Here is a 16,332-nt window from a genome sequence, read left to right on the forward strand (position 1 = left end):
AGTGTCAGTAGTATGGGAAAACTTTATTAGTCTTGCCATTGAACTTTAAAATACATGCTTCCCAAAATTCTTGGGTAGTCTGAATTAATGGAGATTTCCCAAGAAAATGGCAAGAAAAAGTACTATTAGGAAAGAACTCGACATTGTCAGCATCCAGGAATGCGTTAGCAGAGCTAAACTCGGGTGGTATGATCACTTGAACAGAATTGGCGAGGAAAGATTAGCAAAACAAGTGTTCTCTGCCAGGTTGGCAGGAAAACAACCCAGAGATAAATAAATAGACCAAGATATAGGTGGATTAATGCAGTACAAAGTGCCTTAGACAATAGAAATATAAGATCTGATAATGTTGGAGTCTTGACAAGTAACAGACTAGTTTGGAGGAAAATTGTAGATAGGAAGCTAGTAATGATAAAAATTTTTCATGTAGTACTATCATATCCTGCACACCCCTTGAGGGTACATGGCAGGAATTTGATGATGATAAAAACTAACTAATAGAACCATCAGTCTTGCAATGAGATGTCATTCCCAGTTGAACTAAATGATATATCCTATGCTTGTCTTATCTAATGGCTACAATTCTAATAGAATTTACAAAATACTTAATCATCCTGTAATCATCTACTTTGTCTACACATACAAATTATAGTAATGCAATTGCTATATGTTACGTATGGGATATATTAGAGAAAATAGCCAGAATTAAAAAATACAACCTCTAACACCAGTGCTTTTTTAAAAGATGCCTGTATTCATTATTCTTGGCTAGCAAGGAAAAAAAATTGAAAATTAGAAGGACATAAAAATAAAACTTTAAAAAAAATACTAATATTTACTTCATAGCATGATAAATTTTTTTGGGATAAGAACAGAAAATTAAGAGTATGATGCAGTTTATTAGGCATAAATTTATTGTAGAAGCATATAAAAATATGTATAATGTGTATCATAATTTTTAATAAATTTATATAGTAAATATAAAAACAGTTTTATATAACAATATATGTAGTAAAAAATGTAAATTTAATTACATAAACTAAGCTTATTTGCATACTAGATAAATGAAAAAAATGACTGAATATTACAAATTTCCAAATGTACCACATCCATATGTAACATATCACTGTTAATAAAAGGTACTATATGCTGTACTGTTGCATACTGTCCCAAAAAAAAGGCACTATCTGATCTGACACTGCCTTCAAAGCTACTTGAAACATTTTGTCCTTATCTGTTCCACTAGGAATTAACTCCTTTCTCTCTTAGTTTCTAATATATATAGGGTTCTTGTTCCTGCAAGTTGGCCTACTCTGAGCAGAGTGAAGATCAGCCAAAATCTGCTTGAAAAAAACAATCCACTTGTTATCATGACTAGTCAGGCAGGTTTAGCAGACAACACACACGCACAGAATCAAATGGAAGGAGCACTGCTTTGTCACAGCAAATTCAGATATGAAAGACTTTTTTTTATTATTATTATTAGAAGCATTATTAATGCTTCCAATTTAATGTCTCTCTTGTTCTATTTACACTTTATTATCTGTGATTTTTTCTAACTAGCACCTGAGCTTAAAGCATATGATCTCTGGCCCTTTTTTGGGGGGAGGGGATATATGATGATAGGCCTGATTTTTGGTCTATCATAATATATCACTGTTTAAACAAGCTGCATCTCATAGAGTTCCTTTTCTATACTTAATATGAATGTCCAGTTTTCGATGTAGTCATTTTTGTTTAAATTCAGAGTGTCTGGTCAAAAGATGTAGAACTGTTATTTACCGAAATGAGGGTCCAATTAGTTTGAATCGTTTGTAAACTGTTTTTAGGTCATATTAAAACCCTGAAAATAATAAACATGATCTTTTCCACGTTACACATGGTACTATTTTGAAAGAATACATCCTTAAAAAGTGGGTTATAGCAAATGAAACAACACTTGCTTAATAGTTGGGATTTCCTGTTGATAAAGTGCTTCAAAGGAGTATATGTTATGAACTCTTGTTTCATATTTTTGCGATGAATGATCATCTACAGACTTGAGTGTGTGTGGGGGGGGGCATCCAGAAGAGGTGGGTAGGTAGGTTTGTAGTAGATGGATGTAAAAAAAAAAGCACCATCAATTTCACATGGAGAAGTGAACATTGGAAAAATGCTCCTTGTGATTCCTTTTCAAGATTAAATTTGAATCTAGGTTGAATTTGAGGACAATTGAGATTTTTTGTACAAATTCTTACAAAAAAAACTTAGTCACCTTCATCTTAGAATCATCATCAAATTCATGACGTGTACCCTCATGGGGTGTACAGGATATGACAGTACTACACAAAAAATTTACATCATTACTAACTTCCTATCTACAATTTTCTTCCAAATCAGTCTATTACTTGTCAAGACTCCAACATTATCAGATCTTATATTTCTATTGTCTAAGGCACTTTGTACTGCATCAATCCACCTATATCTTGGTCCTCCTCTGGGTCATTTTCCTGCCAACCTGGCAGAGAACACTTGTTTCGCTAATCTTTCCTCGCCCATTCTGTTCAAGTGAACAGAATGATTAAACCACCTGAGATTAGTCTGCTAACGCATTCCTGGATGCTGACAATGTCAAGTTCTTTCCTAATATTCTCATTTTTAATATGATATTGCCATTGATGTCATCTGTTCACGCCTCTAATCTTTCTCAGGACTCTCATATCCGTGGTCTCTAGTCTTTGGTTAAGTGTTTTACTTTGATCCAGCTCTCAGATCCATAAGTTAAAACTGGTTTAAACACTGTCTTGTATACAGCTAATTTAGTGTTCTGACTAATTTCTCTCTTATTCCATATGAATTTATTCAATTGACTTCCTGCCATACCAGCTTTGTTTATTCTGTTGTTTATTTCCATATTTAATTTATCATCTTCACTAAAATTGGTGCCTAAGTAGCTGAAATGTTTTACTTGTTCCACAGGTTCCCCATTCAAAACACAGTTGACATTTTCAACGATTCTACCTATTTTCATTGTCTTTGTCTTTTTATTGCTGACCTTCATACCATATCTATTACAACAGTTATTCGATTTAGTCAGGAAATCTTGCAAACTTGTAGTGGATTTACTCAGAAGTATTCGTCCGCATAAAGCAAAGAGCTGACATTAACATCTCCAATTCTGATATCATGTTTAATACCACTTTCCTTCATAATGTGATCCATATAAATAATGAATAACAGAGGGGATAAAGTACATCCTTGTCTCACACCAGTTTTAACATTAAACCATCTTCCTGTACTTCCTTCAATTCTAACTGGTGACTTGCAACTCAAATAAAGACAAAGTACTGCTTGATATAATGCCCCATTGACACCATATAACTGTAGCATATTGAATAGCTTCTCACTTGGCACCTTGTCATATGCCTTTTCCAGATCGATAAAGCGTAAATAGAGATCTTTGTTATATTCCCATAGTTTTTCAACTAATTGTCGTAAAGGGAAGATCTGATTCTGACAACCTCTATTTGGCCTCAATCCAGCTTGTTCTTCACCAAACTTTTCTTCCACAATTCTTCTCAACCATTTCTCAAGTATACTGGCATAAGTCTTGCCTGGAACACTCAGTACGGAAATACTCTGTAATTCTCACATTCAGTTTTATTTCCCTTTTTATATATGGGGTACTATGACAGCACTGTTCCAATCATCTGGAATTCGTCCCTCTGTCCAGGCATTTTGAACTATGCAGTGCAGCCACTGTAAGACTTTTATACCACCATACTTCAGCATTTCTGGTCGAATATCATCTACTCCTGTTGCCTTTCCACATTTCAAGCCTTTGATGGCTTTTTCTACTTCAAGTATGGAAATGTATTCCTGACTGAATGCCCGTTGAGTGTTTTTTTTTACCACTGTGCTATGACTGCTTGTTTCGTTTAGCAATTTTTCGAAGTAATTATTTCATACTTCAAGGATACCTTTTTTCTCCCATTTTCATGTCAGCTTTATCCTCTCTAACTCCTTTTACAGCATTCTTTCCTCCATTTCTTAGCTTCTTCAACAACCTGCAGAATATCTTTCCACCTTCTTGATATTGATGTTCTTGCTAAAGTCCTCCCATGACTTTTGTTTAGCTAGTTTTACACAGTGTTTAGCTTTCTTACATTTGTCTTTGTATTCTCTAAGAGCACAAGCTGAATTATTTGCCAGGAACTTTTGATATGCTTTCTTCTTTTCCTTCACTGCCTCTTTAAGGATTTTTCTATCCTTGCAGACAACCTCACCACATGCCTCTCTAGCTGAATCAATCAGAGTTTTCTTCAAGGTTTGCCACTGAATCTCCAAGGTTTGGTTCTTGTTCTCAAACTCTTTCATTTTTTTTCAATAATCTTTGTGTATTTAAGTGTACAGTCACATCTGAGAGCTGCTAAACTTTTATTCGCTTTAAAAGTTTCTTACATGTCATTCTTTTCAATATGAAATTCAATTTTATCCTGCTCAAGACTAAATAGTGATCACTTCCAATTTCAATTCTTCTGTACACTCTGGTGTCCTGCACCAGGGAGAAAACATCACTATCAACAATAACATAGTCAATGAGACTTTTCTTATTCCTTGCCTCTTCTCTCCATGTGAATTTGTGCACATTTTTATGTTGGAACATGGTGTTAGTAATAACCAGTCCATGTCCTGAGCAGAAATTCAACAGGTATTTGCCATTATTATTAGCTTTGCTATTTTCTCCAAATTTTCCCAAAACATTTTTGTATATCTGACAATCATTTCCTACTCTGCTATTTAGATCCCCAACAAGTACCAACTTTTTCATTGTGTCAGTAGCTTTCTCTAGAGCCTCAAAAAAATTCCTCCACTTCTACCTTAGTAGAGCCTTCTGTCAGGCCATAGGCACAAATAAGTCTCATTGTCCAGTTCCCCATTCTGATATTTGCCCACTTCACTCTACTTGAGACTGCCTGCCATTCAAGAAGATTAGCCTCGTATTTAGTGTTGAATACTATGGCTACTCCTTTTTTCCTTGATTATCATTGCCCGAATATAACATTTTGTATTTATTGCTCAGAAAGATCTCATCAATTTTTGTCTTTTTTGTTTCAGTCACCCCTATTATGTCGATCTGGTACTTATCTAATCCTCAGCTAGCTCCATTTCTTTGCCATTCAGGCTTCTAATTGATAATACCTATCTTTAACTCTGGTGATGTTGAGTTGGGGTGTGTTTTCAGATTTGTTACAGTAGCTGACTTTTTGCTGTTTGCCCTGGTTCCCTGGTGAAAACAACGGGGTCCTTGTTTAACCGGGCGACGCCCCAGCTGGCATGAAATTTTGTCATGTTGTACCATCATTTTGTATATTGGTTTAAGTCAATAAGAATACAATTTGGTCAGCTAAATCCCAAATTTCCAGTCCATCCTCGTTTGTTCAGTATCCAGGTAGATACTCAACATGGTGCACCACGAGAAGTTGAAGATTGGGCATTAGGTCTGAAGTCCTGGTCGGTTCTCCACATTCCTTTAAAGGCTATGTGGAGGTCTCTTCTCGGTTATACAGCTCTGACCCTTAAGCGCTCTTTCTTAGAATCAAGATTATTTATTTATATTTACCAAATGGTAAAAATGCTATTGACATAACAGATGCATCAGAATGCTTTTGGGATGAGCTCAAAATTTTTTTTCTAAATAGTCTACAAAATAGTTGGCCAGAATAGCACCATGTTGTCAGCTGTAAAATCTACAATAAATATTCCAGAGTGTCACCCAGAGGTGCATTAGTGAAGAGGGAGGTGTCAAAACTGGCCAAGAAAGCGGGATTGACTTGTAAATCTCTTATTCTGAAGAGAAATTCTGTGATAGTTATATGAATTTTACCAATTTGTGATGGGAGTTCAAAAGACTCTTAGAATTTGGTGATTGTATAAGTAGGACTCGCAGAAGAATCGACTATTGGTCTTAAAGGAAGCTTGATTTCGGTAGACCTTATATCATGGAAGGTCTTACATGATGTTCCTAGTTTTTTTATTTGATCTAATGAAGTAACATTATTTATTCAGTTGACCTAATAAAGTAACATTAATATTAATTTAATGTAGTAATTTTTTTTTTTTTTTTTAATAAATTGGCTTTTGGCAATTTCTACTGATGACAGTATTGGTACTTCAAAGATCTCATAGTTAAAGAGCAGATAGAAGTGATTTCCCCTACTTGCTCTTTATCATGATTCTAGTGCATGTAACTGAGAAATGAATATTCTTCCATTATTTTTCATGAATAAGCCACCATTCTGATTCTAGTTATGGTAATATGATAGGATCTCAGAGCTCTCTTTGAATTAGCATTTATGTCTAAAGTGGCTAATGTGGACAAACTTCAGGTCTTTTCAAAAGATCCCATGTTCAGTATCACTATCATGTTGAGCCAAACTAAATGTGCGGTTTATCATAAATGATGTAGTTTTGGAATAGCTTGCTTGCCAAAATTATGAGAGGTGACTACATTTCTTGTATGGTCATAAACATATTTGATTTAGTTCAGCATGGCATCGACACTGAATCTGATCCTAGGTTCATTGCATGTCTGACAATTTATTGCTGAACTAAACCTAGTTTTCACATGTTAAACTGTATTTTATCTGATTTCTTTGTGAATGATGCAAAATGCAAAACTCATTCACACAGAAGGCATTTTATGCATGAATTCCTATTCAGAAAGAGTTCTAAAATCCACTTACACATTCTAATATTGGAATGTGATAGTTTATCCATGCTGAATGTTTTGGAAATTTTGATCCAAGGCAGATGTAAATGTTTTGTTTTCTTTGTTTAACCTAGTTTTCACATGTTAAGCTTCATTTTATCTGATTTCTTTATGTTATCGCTGTGGATGGCACCTACTAAATAGAGAGTTATTGGATTGAAGGACAACTGACTCTACAACACGTCTTTACAACACATAATCACCAGTGGCATCGCATGCCCATTTAGGTTGGGTGTGCTGTCATGTGGCTTATGCAACCTGTGCTACAAAATTCACGTCAATTTGACCGTATGATTGCATTTTTATCAATGTAAAAGTTTGAGTGGATAGCGTATCAGTGATCATCTTAATTGGTCCAATAAAAAAAAACAAAAAAACATTTGTTTGCAATCTTGATTCCTCCCCGTTGGCCGCTGATTCCTTTGGTGCTTTCAGATTACCTCGAACATGCAGAGAGCCATATTGGTTGGAATTGGTCCAATGAAATTAATTGTAGGATAATTTTGAATACTTTAATTTATCAATTAATATAATTTCAAATATGGAAAGCATAATGGTCAGATGAACAATAGTTATGCTTCGTGAGCATCGTATATGTGAGAGGCACAAAGGATTTATGCTTCGTGGTGAGATTAGATCATTGGCAAATACTAGAGTGCAACATGGATAATTTGAATTTTGATACAATATTAAAATACAACCATATATGTACAGAAATTGGAAAAAGTAATCGCTTAAGAAATTATTTTTCCGGATTGAACCAAAAAAAAGACTGAAATAACTCGTTTACTTATTTATACACATTCCCACCTCCTTTGACTATAATCATGCAATCTGTGAAAGCTCTGGCAGAAAACAGGACATTCAGTAGATCATCAACACTGTTTCCCATTGTAAATATGGGCAAAAAAGTTATAAATTATTTATAGAAAACTTGTCTATATCAGTGTCCTAAACACGTCAGTGTATACTTCATGCATACCAAACAGACAACTCAGAAAACATGGACATCAACTACCGACAAACGACAACGTTTAATTGGATTGGTTGGCACAATAATCAATTGCAGCCACTGATTTCTGGGTGCTATTGTCTCAGCACACACACACACACACACACAGTTTGCCCCCAGTGCGTGCACACACACTGGGGACAAATATTCAGGGTGTGTGGTGCTCATCCACTGAATAGCAATATTACCGATATTATATTTTTGCATTTATTCCTGTTAAAGATTCCCTTGTTTCCAGACTTCACATGATTCCTAAAAGTAAACACAGTATACTAATGCTTCATAAAGAGGATACTTTTCATGAAGAGAGAGCATCACATTCACGTTAATAGCCCGAGTGTGCGTTCAAAATACATACCTTTGAGCCTTTTGAAAAGATGTACAGACAGTGCAGAAGGTCAGATTCTTAGTGTTCTAGTAGTTTTAAACTGCTCAGAAGGTGAGCTCAGAGACAATAGCACCCTCAAGGCTGTAATTAGTTATTATGTCAACCAATCCAATTGAACGTTGTCATTTGTCGTGAGTTGTTGCTTTTGTTTATTGAGTTTTATCTGTTTTGCGTGCGTTAAGTGTGAACTGACATGTGGTAGGCAAGTTTTTATATATAATTTTTGATAAATTTATAACTTTTATGCCCATATTTACAATGGGAAACAGTATTGTAGTTGAAGGAGGTAAGCCTTTCCTCCTCTTCCACATTTCAAACCGTTGAGTAATTCAGATATACCAACCAAATATATAGCATTCTCCTTCATTATTGTTTTCTAATATACGTTATCTTAAAACAAATATATTGTTGTCCCCCCCCCCAACACACACACACACTGTGCAGATATTTGGTTACAATTGATAAATTCATCATCATCAAGGATTTAGGCCTAGAGTGGCCTGTTCCAGCCTTAGAAGTCATTGGTCATCTTTAGAGAACGTCCTGGTTTTCTTTTTCTTAATGGTTTATAATTTAATTCATAAATTAAAGTATTCAAAATGAAATTAATTCTATGATTAATTTCATTAGACCAAGTAAGATGAGTATTGATGTGCTATACACTCTTAAAACTTTCATACATCAATAAAAATGCAATCATACAGTCAAACTGATGTGGTGCAAAAACTACTGATATGGCATGGTATCTTTAAGGGCTTACCTTCTTACAGATGAAGATTTCAATAAGAATTGAATTGCATCTAAGTGGCACCACTTGTAAATAATACAGCAAGTTTGACTTACATCATCAGGGCACACAATGGATACTTCGCAGCCCACTCATGGTACTAGTGTACTATAGGTGTGACAACCTTTCATGAGTAGGGCATGCATGCATGCCCTACTCGTGTAAGGTTGTCGCATCTATAGTGCACATACACAAAAACTTCTGCTACTGAAATGGCATGGTATTTCTGAGGACTCACCTACTTACAGGTGAAGATTCCAATAAGAATTGAATTGCATCTAAGTGACAACTCTTGTAAATAATGCAGTAAGTTTATGGCTTCATCAAGAGACACTGGATACTTCATAGCTTGTAGCGAAGACTATAGTAAAGACTATTGATATGAAATGAGATGGAGCAGAAGCTTGTATGTTATAGTTATACAAGGTACAACAAAGAAGGAAAACCATCTCTCATTAGTGAACCCACAAGGAACAGAGGAAAAGTTTTTTTTTTTCTTTTTCTGCTATCTTGACGTTAAACAGCTGTTTAGCTAATCTTTCCTCACCCATTCTGTTTAATTGGCCATACCACCTTAGATTAGCTTTACCGACACATTCTTGAATGCTAATCATGTCAAGTTCGTTTCAGATCTCCTTTAATATGATTCTGCCATTGATGTCATCTGTTCACTCTCCTGATTTTTCTCAGAACCCTCATATCCGTTGTTTCTAGTCTTTAAGTGCTTTATTTCTAATCCATAACTTAAAACTGGTTTGAATAAGTTTTGAAGTGGTAGCAGTATACAAACCAGTATACAAGAACTAGTTTGTATACTGCTAGTTTGATGTTTTGGCCCTTTCCTCTTATTCCATATAAATTTATTCAGTTTTATAAATTTAGAAAAACTGTGCCTAAATAGCTGATATATTTTACTTGTTCTATAGGATCTCCATTCAGAATGCAGCTGAAGTTTTCTATGCTACTGCCTGTTTTCATAGTTTTGGTCTTTTTATTGCTGATTTTCATGCCAAATTTGTTACAGCTATTATTCAGTTTAGTTAGAGAATTCTGGAGACTTACACTAGATGTTTAGTAGTAGAGCATCTACATGAAGCATAGAGCTAAGTTTGACATCTCCAATTCAAATATCAAGCCTAATGCCACTTTCTTTCATAATATGATCAATATAGATAATGAATAAGAGTGGAGATAATGTGCATCCTTGTCTTATCCCTGATTTTACATCTAACCATCACGGGTGCACCAGTAGTGTCCAGTGCCTGTGTGCAAAACTTTAGTTGGCGCCTCTATTCCCCCCCCCCCTCTGCCCAATAAAAAAATCACTTTAAAAAAAAACCGTTTTTTTTTTTTAAGTATTTCCTCCTCTTGGGTGCCTTTACTATCCAGGCGCCTGTGTGTGTCGCACACATTGCACACTGTGCCGGCATGCCCCTGCTAACCATCTTGCTGTATTTCCTTCAATTCTAGCTGCTCACTGACAACTTAAATATAGACTATGTATTGCTCTGTATAATGTTCCATTCATTCCATATGTGGTGTTTTGAAAAGCTTTTTTCTGGACATTTTGTCACATGCTTTTTTCCAGATCTACAACTAAGTACAGATCCTTGTCATATTCCCATGATTTCTTAACTATTTGCCTTAAAGTGAAAATCTGATCTTAACAACCTCTATTTGGCATGAATCCAGCTTGTTCTTCTCCAAGTTTCTCTTCCACAATCTTTCTCAACCTCTTTTTGAGTATGCTTGCATAAATCTTACCTTGAACACTTAGTAGAGAAATTCTTCTGTAATTCTCACATTCAGCTTTATTCCCTTTTAAGTACTTTTTTTTTTAAACGTATGATGATACATGGCCGTGATTCCCCCCTTTATGGGGAGGTACTGCACCATTTCAATCCCCCCAAATTTTATCTGGGCTCCGGAACCGGCATAGCTGATGAATCAGACCTTTGGCTGGGTCAGTATTCCTGACTGTAATCCGTGTGTGTTCATGGGTCCGGTTTTTCCTGATTGTGGGATGAAAAACCCCAGATAAACTGGTGGAAAAAAACCCTGCTGTCCACGCCCAAGACTGGCTAACTTGGCTATGGCTGAGGAAGATCCTTAAGCTCCTTGCGTCGTCGATGGGAATCGAACCTAGGACACTCCTTCCCCAGGCATATGGTTGCGAAGCGCATAGCCACTAGGCTAACCGCGCAGACTTTTAAGTACTATAAGCGCTCTACTCCAATCATTGGGAATTTAACCTCTGACCAGACTCTCTGAATTATGCAGTGTGGCCATTACAAAACTTTTATACCTCCATACTTAAGCATTTCTGGTCGAATTTCATCTACTCCAGCTGCCTTTCCATTTCATCTACTCCAGCTGCCTTTCCATTTCAAGGTACAACAAAGAATTAATCCTTTATCCAAGTGTAAGCAAACAAAGTTTGCACCCGAAGTATTTTCAGGACTGGGGAAACTCGTGGTAAAGGTGGTATAAGGTCTGATCACTTGCTTTAGTATCCCATAATGCAAAGCACAACTATCTCTAATGCAGAGAATTTTAATAATAAGGTGTTGACACCTTTTTTGGCAACTGGTATATGGTGATAAGACATCTGCATTACTTCCACCTTAGTATCATCACCTCTGGGTCTGGCTCCCACCGGGTAGTGACCCTTCCTTTAATGCATAGCATTATACATGTCCAAAAGGAGATGTGCTTTGCATTATGGGATACCAAGGCAAGTGATCAGAACTTATACCACCTTTACCACGAGTTGCCCCAGTCCTGAAAATACTTCAGGTGCAAACTTTGTTTGCTTACACTTGGATAAAGGATTAAACCAAATATATAATTGGTAGCATAGCCAAGTGAAAAAACTTCCATCAACCATTTCTAGTATGGTTCTGTCACTACTTGGTTTGTTTAACAGTCTTTCAAAGTAATTACTCCAGACATCTAGGATATCTTTTCATACATTAAATTTTCTATTTTCATACATTAAAGATGCCAAGAAATTATATTTTTGGTTTCATCCTTTATCCAGGTGTAAGCAAACAAAGTTTTTGCATGAAGCAACTTCACAACTGGGCACCTTGTATATAGAGGCTAATCTCACTACCCAGACTAATTTCAATCTTTATTGAGGTATGTTTAATGCAATAATACCTCTCCAAAAACTCATGCGATCCCTCAAGATTACCCAACAGTGAGTGACCTGAAGGATAATTTAACTCAGCTGTAGTTCCATTTAGTGACAGGCTCACCTCATCACCAATAAGAATCCTCAGGCGTAGCTCTGCCTAATAGCAGGCTCACCCCACCACTGAGCAGAGCCGCTCATATCCACTCAGGGAAAGCAACCACTTCGGCATAAAAGTACATCAGTGGGAGCCAGATCCAGAAATTATACCAAGGTTGAAGGAATACAGAAATCATATTTCCATATACAAGTATCCGAAAGGTGTAACACTATTACTAAAATACACATGTCTATAAGGATATATGCTTTGCATTATGGGATACTAACGCAAGTGATGCAAAGTCATTAACCTTTATATATGAGTTGTCCTGTCATGAAGTCACTTCATGCATAAACTTTGTTTGCTTACACATGAATAAAGGATTAAACCAAGAATATCATTTCTTGGCATTTTTAATTTATATTATAACCAAGTGGAAAAACTTTCAACATCCTTATTTTCAGTTTTCATGTCACCTTTATTATCTTTGATTCATTTTACAGTACTTTCCTCCCTTTCTTAGCTTCTTCCATAGACTATAGATCATTTTGCCACCTTCCAGATATTTATTTTCTATACTCTTACCAAAGTCTTCTCATGACTTGTTTAGCCACTTTTGCACAGCTTAACTCTTTTACATTTTTCTCTGTATTCTTTTAGGGAATCTACTGACTTACTTGCTATGAACTTTTGGTAGTGCTTTTTTTAACTTCTTGTGTCCATCATGGTGTTCTTATATTTTTTGATTCTTGCAGGCAACTTCACCATATATACCTCCCTAGCTGAATCAGTAAATGCCTTTCTCAGAGTTTGCCACTGAGACTCCAAGGTATCGTTCTCATTTTCAATTTGTTTCATTTTTCTTCAATAATGTTTGTATAGTCGTGCCTACAATTTACCTGTAAAAGCTGCTGAACTTTATTTCTTTTTAAAACTTTCTTACATACTATTCTTTTCAATGTGATATCCATTTTTAACCTTCTTAGTCTTAGTAATGGTCACTTCCAATTTCAAATACTCTGTAACACTCTTGTATCCTGAATTCAGCATGTATTCAGGATACAAGATTGACATCATTGACTATCAACAATGATGTCAATGAGGCTTTTCTTATTTCTTGTTTCTTCTCTCCATGTAAACATGTGCATATCTTTATGTTGAAACATGTTAGTAAGTATTAGTCCATGTCCTGAGTAGAAGTCCAGTACTGTATTAACATGTTTTAAAGGTTATCTGTTAGTTTGCACACACAAATTAGATTTCAGTATGTAATTATCAACACAAAGTAATATAATAAAGTATAATTTATATGAGAAAACAACAACACAACAAATTTTTTTTCATTTGGCTGTTAACTCTTCCAAATGAAATTATCAAGTGATGACAATAGTAGCTTCTTTCTTCTCTCTTTGTAAAGCTCCTTAATAACATTCTAAAAGTACCATCCATTTTTTTGTTCCTTTTCCAATCATGATTGTACCCCACCTCAGTGCATACGAACAGTAAAAATTATGAAAGTGTATAAATACAAATAAGAAGGACGCTAACCTGCAGAGATAAAAGAGCTATCGTTCCTTTGTATAAGACCCTGATCAGACCACACTTAGACTACTGTTCTAAAATTTGGTCCCCAGGATTTGAAGGGGATAAATTAACTGTGGAAACGGTACAGAGGCAGATAACAAAGATGGTTCCAGAACTGTACAATGTTAGTTATGAGGATCGGCTGATATGAAGGAATGTGGACTGCAGAGTTTGGTAGATAGAAGGAGAGTTGATATGATTGAGACTTTGAAACTGTTGAGAGGTAGTTACAGGATTGACACTGGGGAGTTCTTGCACTTGGTGGAACAGCAGGAAGGAGTCATCCCTTGAAGTTGCAAAAGGAAGCTATGAGCAATAGGGTGAGGAGTGGTTTCTTTGCATGGAGGGTGGTTGAACCGTGGAATGCATTGCCTGATAGTGGTGAGAGCAAGAATGGTCATAGAGTTCAAGGAATGGTATGATAGACTTTGTGTTTCCTAAGAAGCACCTTCCACGATGAGTCTCTTGACTCCATGGAGGCCTGAATAGTAATAATAATAATTTCTCTTTGGACTTTTAAGACCATGATGCATTAGGATCCATCCTCCAGTTGCTCTGTCCATCTTCATTTTTATGTTACAAAATGTTTTTACTAGTGTTATCCAGAAATTTTCATCATGAAAAAAAGCATTACATTATGGAATCATTACATTCAATAGTGTTGCATGCACAAATAAAAAATAACTTATGGGAAGGACATTTTTAATGCTTGCTGTGATACAAAAATCAACTTCAAAAACTTCTAACATGTGGCAGGATAGATTATCTACTTGGTACAGAATTTTTAAAAGATAATTATAAGTACCAGATAATACTTTTTTTTCTTTATAATATTCATTTCTAGATCAATTTTGGTACATTTATGAATGGGGTCACTTTTTCCACTTTTGTTCCTTTTCCAATCATGATTGTACCCCACCCTCAATGCATATGAACACTAAAAATTATGAAAGTGTATAAATACAAATACACAGCATGTCCATGTTTAGTAGTAGGGAAGGCATACACATGAATCGCAAGCTGGCTGTGATGACTATTGTTAGGTGACATGCAAGTATCATGCATGCAGTAAGTAAAAACTTTTATAACGAATTTTTTTCATACGACTTTTAGGACAATTTGTGTAAGTCCAAATTTATGTAGGTCGGGGAACTGCCTGTTCAAATATTTAATGATTATATTAAATGAGTTATTTTATATACATGTGAAACAGTTGGTTTCATGGAGATACAATGAACAATACAAGCATTTATTAAAATATCTATGGAGTATGCTTAAGATATGGTAGTCCATAATTATTAGTAATCAAGACCTCTGAAAATAAATCAGCAAAATTAGGTGAATTGGACATTTTTATAGGCACTGTTTCCCCCTGAACTGACTACCATCATTTCTCCACTTTTTAAGTCTATGAACACACACCCACTTATTGGGCAACAGCTATTTCACTTCCAGTTTCAAACTTAAAAACCAACTTTTTGGAACAGTTCTCAAACTGTGCAAAAACATAGTAACATAAAAACATTGCTCCATGCTACCATCATTGAGCAATACATATTAAAGAAAAGGAATAAGGGTTAAGAAAGGAAGAGGAGGTGGTAGTGGTTTGATAACAGCATGAAATTGTGTATGCCCAAGATGGTGTGTGGAGGGGGGGGGGATATAGCAGTTGCTGAGAGGAAGTATGGTAAATATTTAGTAGTGTTGTTATAGGCTTGGAAATGTGGAGGGCGATGACAGTAAAATGCTTAGATGGTTTGATTTGCTCATCTTCATCTGACCATGTTTCATTTATTACCAATGTCTTTCAAATAAAGTCAGCCATAAATTTATCCTTTTACTGTAACCTACTTTGTTTTATCCAGATGCAACTGATCCCTATGTAGTCCATGTCATTCTCTCTTCATGTTGACTATCCTCATGCACAAATTTGCTGCTTTCAGTGTACTGTATCTCCTTATTTACCTCCATTCTTCTATTTTCCTGTCTGTCTTTCATATCTATTTCCTAATTCTCACCTCTCACTTTTTCATCATCAATTTTCTGATATGTACCCTCAAGGGGGGGGGGTGTTCAGACTACTATGATAGTATTACATGATTAAGTTTATTATTAATAATCTCCTATCAATAATTTCTCTACAAGTTAGTTTACTTGTCAGCACTCCAATATTGTCACTTCTAACTGAATCAATCCACCTAGACCTTGGTCTACCTGTGGTTTTTTTTTTACTGCCATAAAACAGCTGCTTTGCTAACCTTTCCTCTCCCATTCTATTTAAGTAGCCATACCACCTTAGATTAGCTCTGTTCACAAATCTTGAATGCTAACAATATCAGGTTCATTTCTAATTTAATATCTTTATTTTTAATATGATTCTGCCATCTGTTCACTCTCCTAATTTTTCTCAGATCTCTCATATCTATGGTATCTAGTCTTTGATCAAGCGCTTTATTTCTAATTCAGTTCTCAAATCCATAACTTAAAATTGATTTGACTACTATCATGTATACTATTAGCTTAGTGTTTTGGCTAATTTCTCTTGTATTCCATATAAATTTATTCAACTGACTC

The 16,332-nt window shown here is 35.5% G+C and overlaps 1 protein-coding gene across 3 annotated transcripts in view; it reads left to right on the plus strand.

The window, feature by feature from the left end:
- Positions 1–16,332, plus strand: part of LOC150103247 (uncharacterized) — a 444,168-nt gene that overhangs the window by 76,380 nt on the left and 351,456 nt on the right. The window lies entirely within an intron of this gene.

The sequence above is a fragment of the Typopeltis vanoorti genome, chromosome 9 (assembly GCF_054136105.1).
Source record: "Typopeltis vanoorti isolate ZY-2024b chromosome 9, IOZ_Tvanoo_1.0, whole genome shotgun sequence".
Taxonomy (NCBI): Eukaryota; Metazoa; Arthropoda; class Arachnida; order Uropygi; family Thelyphonidae; genus Typopeltis; species Typopeltis vanoorti.